The sequence below is a fragment of the Uranotaenia lowii genome, chromosome 3, assembly GCF_029784155.1.
Source record: "Uranotaenia lowii strain MFRU-FL chromosome 3, ASM2978415v1, whole genome shotgun sequence".
Taxonomy (NCBI): domain Eukaryota; kingdom Metazoa; phylum Arthropoda; class Insecta; order Diptera; family Culicidae; genus Uranotaenia; species Uranotaenia lowii.
In genome coordinates, this window is record NC_073693.1 from 172691386 (window position 1) to 172700577 (window position 9192).

The window sequence follows — 9192 nt, forward strand, 5'->3', positions numbered from 1 at the left end:
ATACTCTAAGTATTTTTCCCAAAATTAAAAAATAAATTGCACAAAATTTCTGCAATTATTGAATATGGTGGATAGATAGTTTTAACACCTATCCATAAACCGTGTGTAAAAATGATTAAATTTGCCTAAAATTTAAATGAAAAAAAGTCTATTGTGATATAACTGAGCTACAGTTGCCAAATAACCGTCATTATTAGTAAGTCTGAGCATTGAAATCACGGCTGTACCTCAAATAAATAGCTCTTTGCCATTTCGCGCATTACTACTCCGAACGACACCACAAGACGATGGTGCAATCCCTTTCGCATCCATTTTGAATTCGACCTTTTGGCACATTATCGTTATGTGTCTAATTCTCGAAACATGGATTTTAAATTAATAAACGAGGACTGACAATGAGTCGCCTATCAACGCATTTTTGAAAATTTCATTTAAAAATGCCCTATTGTAAAAAATTTTATTTTTAACCTGTACAGTATCTATAAATAAGGTGTATATTCGAACAAATGCAACACTTTGATTTGTGAATAAGATTTGAATGCATGAATGGAAATTAATAAAATTTTCAGTGAAGCTACCTAGTAATGAAATGTGTACACGTGTACAAAATTTGGTGACAATCTGTCAGGTGGATTCTGAGATAGCGTCCAATACTGAAGTTCATAGAGAAAAATGTTCGAGCAGGATCGAGAAAAATCCAGGAAATTCCCTGTAGGAGACCCAAAAACAGCTGGGAAACACCTTTTCAATCAAAATTCATGTGGTAAATCGTTTAAAAAGCCCAAGACGATACAACAGTGAGCTAAACTATCGATAAGAAAAGAAGATGCTTGATTCCATGTGTATGTTCCAAGTAAATGATTGTGAGAAGTTGTATCAAGCGCAATCCGAAAATATCAATAGGGAAAATGAAAAAAGATATATTTTATTTCTGACTGGTTCGTCTAACTGACTGATACATAGGCCTGACTTCATTTCTACGAGGCTGAAAAACTGCTCACTTGTAAAATGACCAAAATACGGTGGCCAAATCGTGTGCAAAATATTTGGAACGCTATCGGGAAAGAAGCTGACGATCTGTGGAAGCTGCAAATCAGTCAGTGTTTCATAAAGTTTTGCACGATGAAAGGCTAAAAATACAGAAGACTGCCTCCAAAAGCGACCATTTTTCCTGTACAGCAATTCAATAGGTCTAAAAATGTTGATTCTCTGTTTTGCTTGGATCTGTAATTCCTGTATTACGCAAAAACTGTGGTGAATTGAGAAAAAGTCAAACGCGTTGATTTAGTTTCGAAGTAGGACAATCGACTAAATTTCTCAGAATTTCGACCAAATTGAACATTTTGAATAATTTCGAGGTTCAAGTTTTAGGAGACAGAGAAAGTTATCAAAAATAGCCTTTGAAAAAGATGTGGTTCATAGTGTACATTGTAGATGGCGCATCCCGAGGTGCCCTAAAATTAAAGTCGAAAAACTTTTTCATTGGGCGCTATCTCGAAATTCACTTGACAAAACTTGACACTCCTTAATAAAAGTTTATAAGTAGTCGTGTACATTCTAATATTAGGTTTGTCCATTGTCACCCCCCATTTTTCTCATTTTGAACAGTGTTCCGAAAAATTATAATATTTTTTTTGTTTCTATTATAGTCGTTTTAACATCTTTAAGTCATTCGCGACTTATATCACGACTTATATAACGATGCAATTGGCGGACAGTAATTGAAAAACATATCCCGTACAGCTGTGATCGATGTTTACTCTTGAGCTCGAACTCATGGACATCTGCTCAGGAAGCACCTGACTTGTCAACTGAACTATATCACAAGCCTGGAATAATTTCTGATATCTTCAACCGATAAAAAAAACAACACTGTTCCTTGTTAAGTGCATCATAAATCATAATGTACGTATCTATCAGGAAAAAAAAAATAGTAATGTGTTGATATTTGTTGCTACATGATATTTCTATGTGGTGTTGTTTGTATGTCATGGGGGCAAGTCGGGTAAGGTGGACACCCTAAGGTACGTCTCGGTGGTCGAGTGGTTAGCGTGGTAAGATGTTAATCGCTGGTCCACTGATGGCATGGGTTCGATTCCTATCTCGGTACTGGGTGTTAAATGTTAATCTTAAGTTGTCCACGTCATTTAATTCAGTCTGTAAAGCCTAAATCGGCTAAGACGGTGTATGTCTTTTATAAAAAGGTAGAATCGCAATAGAGAACTAGATATTGCGTTTCTCATCGCAAATTTCGTACAGATGGGTAGTTCAGGTTGTTGACTATCGCATCAACCATTGGAATTAGTAAATTTCCTCCATCAAGAATGTTTTTAAAGCAATCTAAAACATGCTTGCAAACTACACTTTTCAAAAATGGTCGGGTAAAACGGACACTGTGAATAAAAGGTACATTTTCCGGAAAAAATACTGTAAAATAACATATTTTTGTGAGTTAAGTATTTGATAACGTTTTCAAACCAAAATGGAACCAACTGGTCCGAATCCGGTAGCGAAACAGTGTGGTTTCGGAATTCCGTATTTTATATGCGCTTTCTTCACCGGGAATCCAGTTTTTAGAGTTTTTATAGCTTGTTTGAGATGGTGAGGGCTTTTCGACCGACAATTGCTCTTGTCAACGTCTTTTGAAGGCATATGGAGGATCAATCCGATGGAAAACATGAAACATCTGGAGAAACTTATGTGTCCGTTTTACCCGACCTTCAAGTGTCCGTCTTACCCGCCTAAGTAACTTTTTTTCAAAACGACTGTTGCTCAAGCCCTTTGGCTGAAATTCGCTGATTGTCCTCCAGATTGTTGAAGAGAAGCCTAATAAACACTCCACATTTAGAAACGGTTTAAGTTTTCGAAAATGTAGCGAGTTATGAACAATTTTCTGAGTAGAGAATATTACATCAAATAATGGATACTTAAAGTTTTTGTTTGTTTTGTTTACTATTATGAATCCTTGCTTGATGTAAATAAACAAAAGGTCTCTTAAGTGTTGATACACTTAGACAAACATTTTCTAATTATTAGATTTGTGAAAAACATTGTAATTTTCAAAATATTGAAAGTGTCCGTTTTACTCGCTGTGTCCGTCTTACCCGACTTTCCCCTACCTATATAGAACTTTCGGGAATTTCAGAATTAAAACTAAGTAGATGCTTTTGGAAAGTAACTTTGACAGTAATAGATGAAGTTATGTGTCAGCTATCGTGTGTAAAAATTAGAAATCGATATCTTCAATATTAATGAAAATATAGAAAATAATTTTTTTTCATTTTTTTTATCTCATAATCACCCCACACGACGGTACGTAAGAATGTAGGTCAAATGAGCGGTCATTAGGGAAAAGTTTAAAAAAACTCCCCCTTCAAAGCAATTTTACAAAGTTCTGCTAATTTCCCTTTTCTCTTGCTGGCAGCAGGAAACCTTAATTGAAATAAAAGTTCCAACCCAAAAATTTGCATTACAATATTATAACGCTCCTACATCCGACCCATTTCCATTGCCTTCTGTTTTCAGACTTCAGGAGAGTTCTGTGAATGAATTAAATTATTCCCTTTTTGTGAAAAAATAAAATCATTCGTTATCTTTAAATATTGAATTGTACTGTGGTTTTCTGATGGTTTAACATATAAGTTCATAAAAACTTCAAAATAGAGCATGGAATCAAGATTCAATAAAAAAAAAACAATACCAGTATTTTCTGGTTTCTAGTTTGAGGAAGCTGTGGTTTCCCTGTAGCTGGTTGTTTAGCGGGAAACTTTTTCTGTTCAATCTCCACGAAGAAGGAAACGGAATAAACAACTGACTGTAAAGTGAAGTTTAATTAACAAGCGATTTAATTAGCGAAACGAGAGAAATCTCAGTCGTGAATCCTTAGATGGAATACATTTCAACCGTATTTCTTCAATAACCTAAATTTGATGAAAGCATATTTATCAACATTGGATAAAATTATATTTGACAGTTTTTATCAAAATGAATTTATCTCAGAAGCGGTTTTTAAATAAAAACCCTATGAATCTTTTAGTTTTTTGGGACCTTTCTTCCACCATATTTCTAACCAATCGCACGGAAACTTGAATCTGTAGTAGAACTCATCTATCAAAACAAACAATCCAAAATAATATTTTAAGAGGAGAAATCACCGTGAATTTGTTTTATGAAATGAATTTGCGGCTTTATCGGTGAGGGTTAAAGAGTTGAAATGAAAGACGGATAGAAGATCAGAAGAAAATTCTAAGGTGGTGAAAAGAGCGAAGAGCATTTGAAATAGAAGCTTGACCACATACTAAATTCTTTGTCCCACACCAATTAACTGTATTGAAGAAGTAGTACCCAATAGAGAAGGCACTACATTTTTCGATACAGTTAATTATGGATGGTTCGACCGCCATGTGAGTGTGCACACTGTTGTGCACACTCACATGGCGGTCGAACCATCCATAATTAACTGTATCGAAAAATGTAGTGCCTTCTCTATTGGGTACTACTTCTTCAATACAGTTAATTGGTGTGGGACAAAGAATTTAGTATGTGGTCAAGCTTCTATTTCAAATGCTCTTCGCTCTTTTCACCACCTTAGAATTTTCTTCTGATCTTCTATCCGTCTTTCATTTCAACTCTTTAACCCTCACCGATAAAGCCGCAAATTCATTTCATAATCCAAAATAATTTGTGCTCAACTAGGCTCTCGCTTCCAATAACACATTCTGCTAAACTTTAAGGAGCCAAGTGAACTCTGGCCGGTGCAGATCAAGTTTGGTTCGGGATTTGTATTTGGTTGCCCGAGATGGGGAAGTCAAATTTAATATTCATGTCGCAACGCTAGCCAAATCCTACGCACTGCCGATCATGAAATAGCGTAATCCGCCATTTGTATATTGAATGTGGCATTGGATTGTCAAGGCGATAATTGGCGCAGTGCAAATATTGTTATTTACATCCGAAATTTGTTGTTCGTTATTCGTTGCTTATGTTTTTTTAGTAGTCACAGGCTCGCAAGGCCCGCAGCTAACCCCACTATCTCGCAGGAGGACCGTCGTGATGTTGCTGTTTTGGGTCCCGAACACCACCAGGACGTTGTTGCACTCCGCACGCCGCCCCTAACATGGAGAACAGACGCGTACGAAGCCCCCTAACTCATTCTGCATGCGACCAAAGCATCCACCGGGGTTGGGTACCCGATCTCCGCTAAGGTTGCTCGCACCCCAGCTAGTACCACGGGGAGGTAGAGAATCGGAGTTGCAGACAAGAGGTGATATGACCACTACCCGAGGGTTGGGTGTATGGGGTCTCGAGTTGCACATTGTCTACTTCACTAGCCAAATATTGTTAATTACATATATGAATATGAAACAATAAAAATACATTCGAAGACATTTATCATTAGGGGCCGTCCATAAATGATGTCACGCGTTAGGGGGGAGAGGGGGTTTCGATTTTTGCAACAATTTGTGACATGGGGGGAGGGGGGATCAGCTTGAACGTAACATCACATATTGTTACAAAAAAAGGCAAAACAATTACAAATAATTTTGTGGGGTGACGGAAATTGTGACGATATGTGACTAGGGGGGGGGGGGAGAGGGGGCCAATTTTTTCCAAATTATGCGTGACATCATTTATGGACGGCCCCTTAGTGATATATTTGAGATGTATTGCTTATTGTTTGAAATTCAACGGATCAAATGTTGATCTTAATGACAACTTAACCATAACGAACAAATTAAAATTAATATCGACATTAAACTACACAATTCTGGATAAACTTAACGTTTTTCTTCGGAACATGTTCCTTGAGACGTCGAAGTCGAAATTTTTCGAAAAGCAATAAAAAGTTTTTAGAATGCCGATGAGAGCCCTGTAATTGTCGTCTTGGCCGTTTATGGTTTGAAAAAAAAAAATCAGGCCATCAGCACATGCGTGCTTTGTGCCGTCGAGAAGCAAGAGTGCATCATTAAAATACATCACGAAAATTATCGGTCCCAAATGGCTTCCTTGGGTCACTCCTGAAGAGGCCTAGAAGAAAAGGATTCACCAGTATGAACGGATAACATTCGTCCCATTAAGTAGCTCCTGAACCAGAACCAATCCAATATGGAACAGAAACCTAAACGTTCGAGTTTTGCGATTGAAATATCGTTGTTCACCTTGCCGAACACCGGAAAGAGGTCTGTGTAAATGGCGTCAGTTTGAGTTTTTTTTTGTGGCAAAGTTGTCCTGCACAAACGATGTGAAGTTCAGTCGTTTTGTAGTCGTGCATCGTTTAGGCATGAACCCGTACTGATCGTTGGAGAAGTGATGCTTGAAAAAAGAGAAAATTGGATCTAAAACAACCAGTTCAAACAGTTGGCTATCGCACATAGAGCGGAGATTTCGCGGTAGTTGCTAACATCTCTCTTATCTCCCTTTTTGTGGATCGGAAACATGTGAGCCTCTTCTCACAATAAGGGAAAGATTGCGCCGTCCAGCAATGATTGAAAGATGTGCCAGATTTTGAAAAAAAAAAAAATGGCATAAAACGCTTCAAGAAAGTAGCTGGTATACCGGCCGGGCCCGTAGAAGTTGATTTATTAGCTTAGCTGCCACTTTCAAGATAGCTGCATCTTCGACATTTATTTCCAACAGCCCTGGCCAGTTGATTCAGTGTAATTTCATTAGTTGTGAAAATTGAAACAAGTCGAGCAACACGGATTTTCAGTGTGTGCTTCACGGCTAGCAACCCAAAACACAAACACGCAAATCCCAAACCTTTAGCATGACATTTTACTATTAGGACTATTCAAAACTTAGGCTAGCTTACATTATTTTATCCTACTTACGGGTCCGTAGTTCCTACATTAGTGTGCAAACTGGCAAACGAGACGAACAACATCCATATCACACTTGGTTCGGCACAGGAACATCAAAGCTTTTGCGTCGGGACGACTATCACAGGTACTGGCAACACTGCCCCACGTTGAGCGCCTATGAAACAAGTTAAGCACTACTGATTTTCTATGTGTGCTACACGGCTCACTCTTATCACAACACAAATACGCAAAACCCAAATCTTGTAACAATTTCACATTTTACATACCTACACGACATATTAAACTTAAGCTAGCTTACTAGATCTACTCACGGGCCCGAATCCTATTTTAAAGACAATCATCTGACAGCCAACACAAACAACAGTAATATCACAGCCCAGTTTCCTTTAGGCATCACGGCATATAACATTTTCTGGCAACCCTGCCTAGCTGCACTTCTCAACGGGCGCATGGCTAAGACCCGGAGCACCTCCGCTGTCTGCTTCCGGCTGGATTCATTCCGGCTTGGTCCGACCGACTGAGCTAAAGCCAATAGTGGCTTTAGCTTCCAAACAACGGCCCCAGTTCGGACCCTCGCACAGTGGTCCAAAACGGCTAAAAGTGGAACTTTTTCCGTAGCGCCTCTGTTTTTCATCTTATCTCTTAAGTGTCTTCAGAATATTTTCTTCTTTAGACATGATTCATAACTTTAAAGCATCAAAAATTAGTCAAAGGCCACTATAAAAAAATTGAAAATTCTAACCTTTTTTTATTTAAATAGATAGAGCTTTACTTTATACTACAAAGTTGTAGAATACATGAAATATGAAACTTTGTTGAATTCATCAAAACTCTATCTCTTTTCAAAACAGAGTTATATAGGTTTTATTTTGGAAGTTATTTAAAGGTTAGTTTTTCAATCTTAATTATAGTTATATGAGGATTGACATGAATGAGATGTTCTGAACATTTGTTGAAGCATTCAAATTACAAATTGAAGCTTAAACTAAGTGCAAAAAATTGGTGGCAGTGACATTTGTCTCCACGCGCTTATATTTGAACACAACAAGCATATATTTGCTGTGTTTTACGTGTTTCCATACAAAAAATGGAAAAATTGATGTCCAGGCTACGCAGATGCTATGCAGAACGAAGGCAGAAGGCAGTTGAAAATAATTTTTGTATGGAAACACGCAAAACACATCAAACGCCGAGCATTCCTCACGCACCAGATTTCTTCCAGAAGCCTCCCGAATCTGCTGCTGCTGCTGTTCCGAATCAGCTAGAGGAAATGGTCTGGTGCAGCAATGGAACGAAAAAATTCGTTTGCCACTGTCTTGCTGTGTTTTTGTTTACTTGGTTACACGTGTTTTTGTTTGATATTTTACACTCTAAAATATGGCTATACGAATTTGGCTCGATTTAACAACATCACTACACGCTCAAAATAACATAATCACAAATTTCTTAATTATAACGCTACAAAATATTAGGCACACAATTTCTCGACAATAACATTTAGTTCGAATTCAAGGAATTTATTTTTTGCAAATGGTCCTTTGAAAATTTTCAAAAATATTACTTGAATGAGACCAAATTTATTCGGTACCGTGTGACTTATTCAAGAGTTGTGTTTTACTTTCTTGAAACATTCGATGAATTCCACGAAGAAAACGGTTCGCCCATCTAACGACCAATTACGACAGCTAATAACAGACGGGACATTGTCGACACCCGGAGTCAGCACATACATATTATCACGAATTGCTCTGCGTGATTGTGCCCAATTTTTCACATTCCCAGAAAAGCGAAAGGTTTTCCATCCTTTCCAAACAGATGTACCCACCTTGTAACTACTCGTGCTTCATTGTGTTCCGCCAAATAAACAGCGCGCGAGACAGCCGTGTCGTTCGTGAGTGAGCCTTCGTTCTGCGGTTTCACAATTCTTCACGTTTTCTGTCATCAATGCGTGTCCCCAGTTGTACCTACTAGAAGAGTCTCATTCATGTCTGTGTATGCCAGGAACGTATCTGCAGATACACACGGCATATTTGGTCGTGAAGCTTACTGTTATTGTTATTATTATTATGTTAATTTTAGGCTGAGAATGTTGTGCTGTGTGCATAAGTAGGGGAGAAGCGGGCTATATGCGCCTATTAAGCAGAACACTGATTTTATCAAATATCACATCGAATATGTGTACAAAAACTTTATAGAGGTGTGCAGGAATCTGTTTTATATACATTGGAGTAATTTTTATGTAAAAATTTTCTTCTGTTTCCGAGAAAACAATTTTCTGATTAGTGTTGTCTAAAATGCCGAACCTCCAACCGTGCGGGCTAAATGCGCCTATTTATGTTTTGAACAAAATTCCTGTTTTTTTGGGCAATAT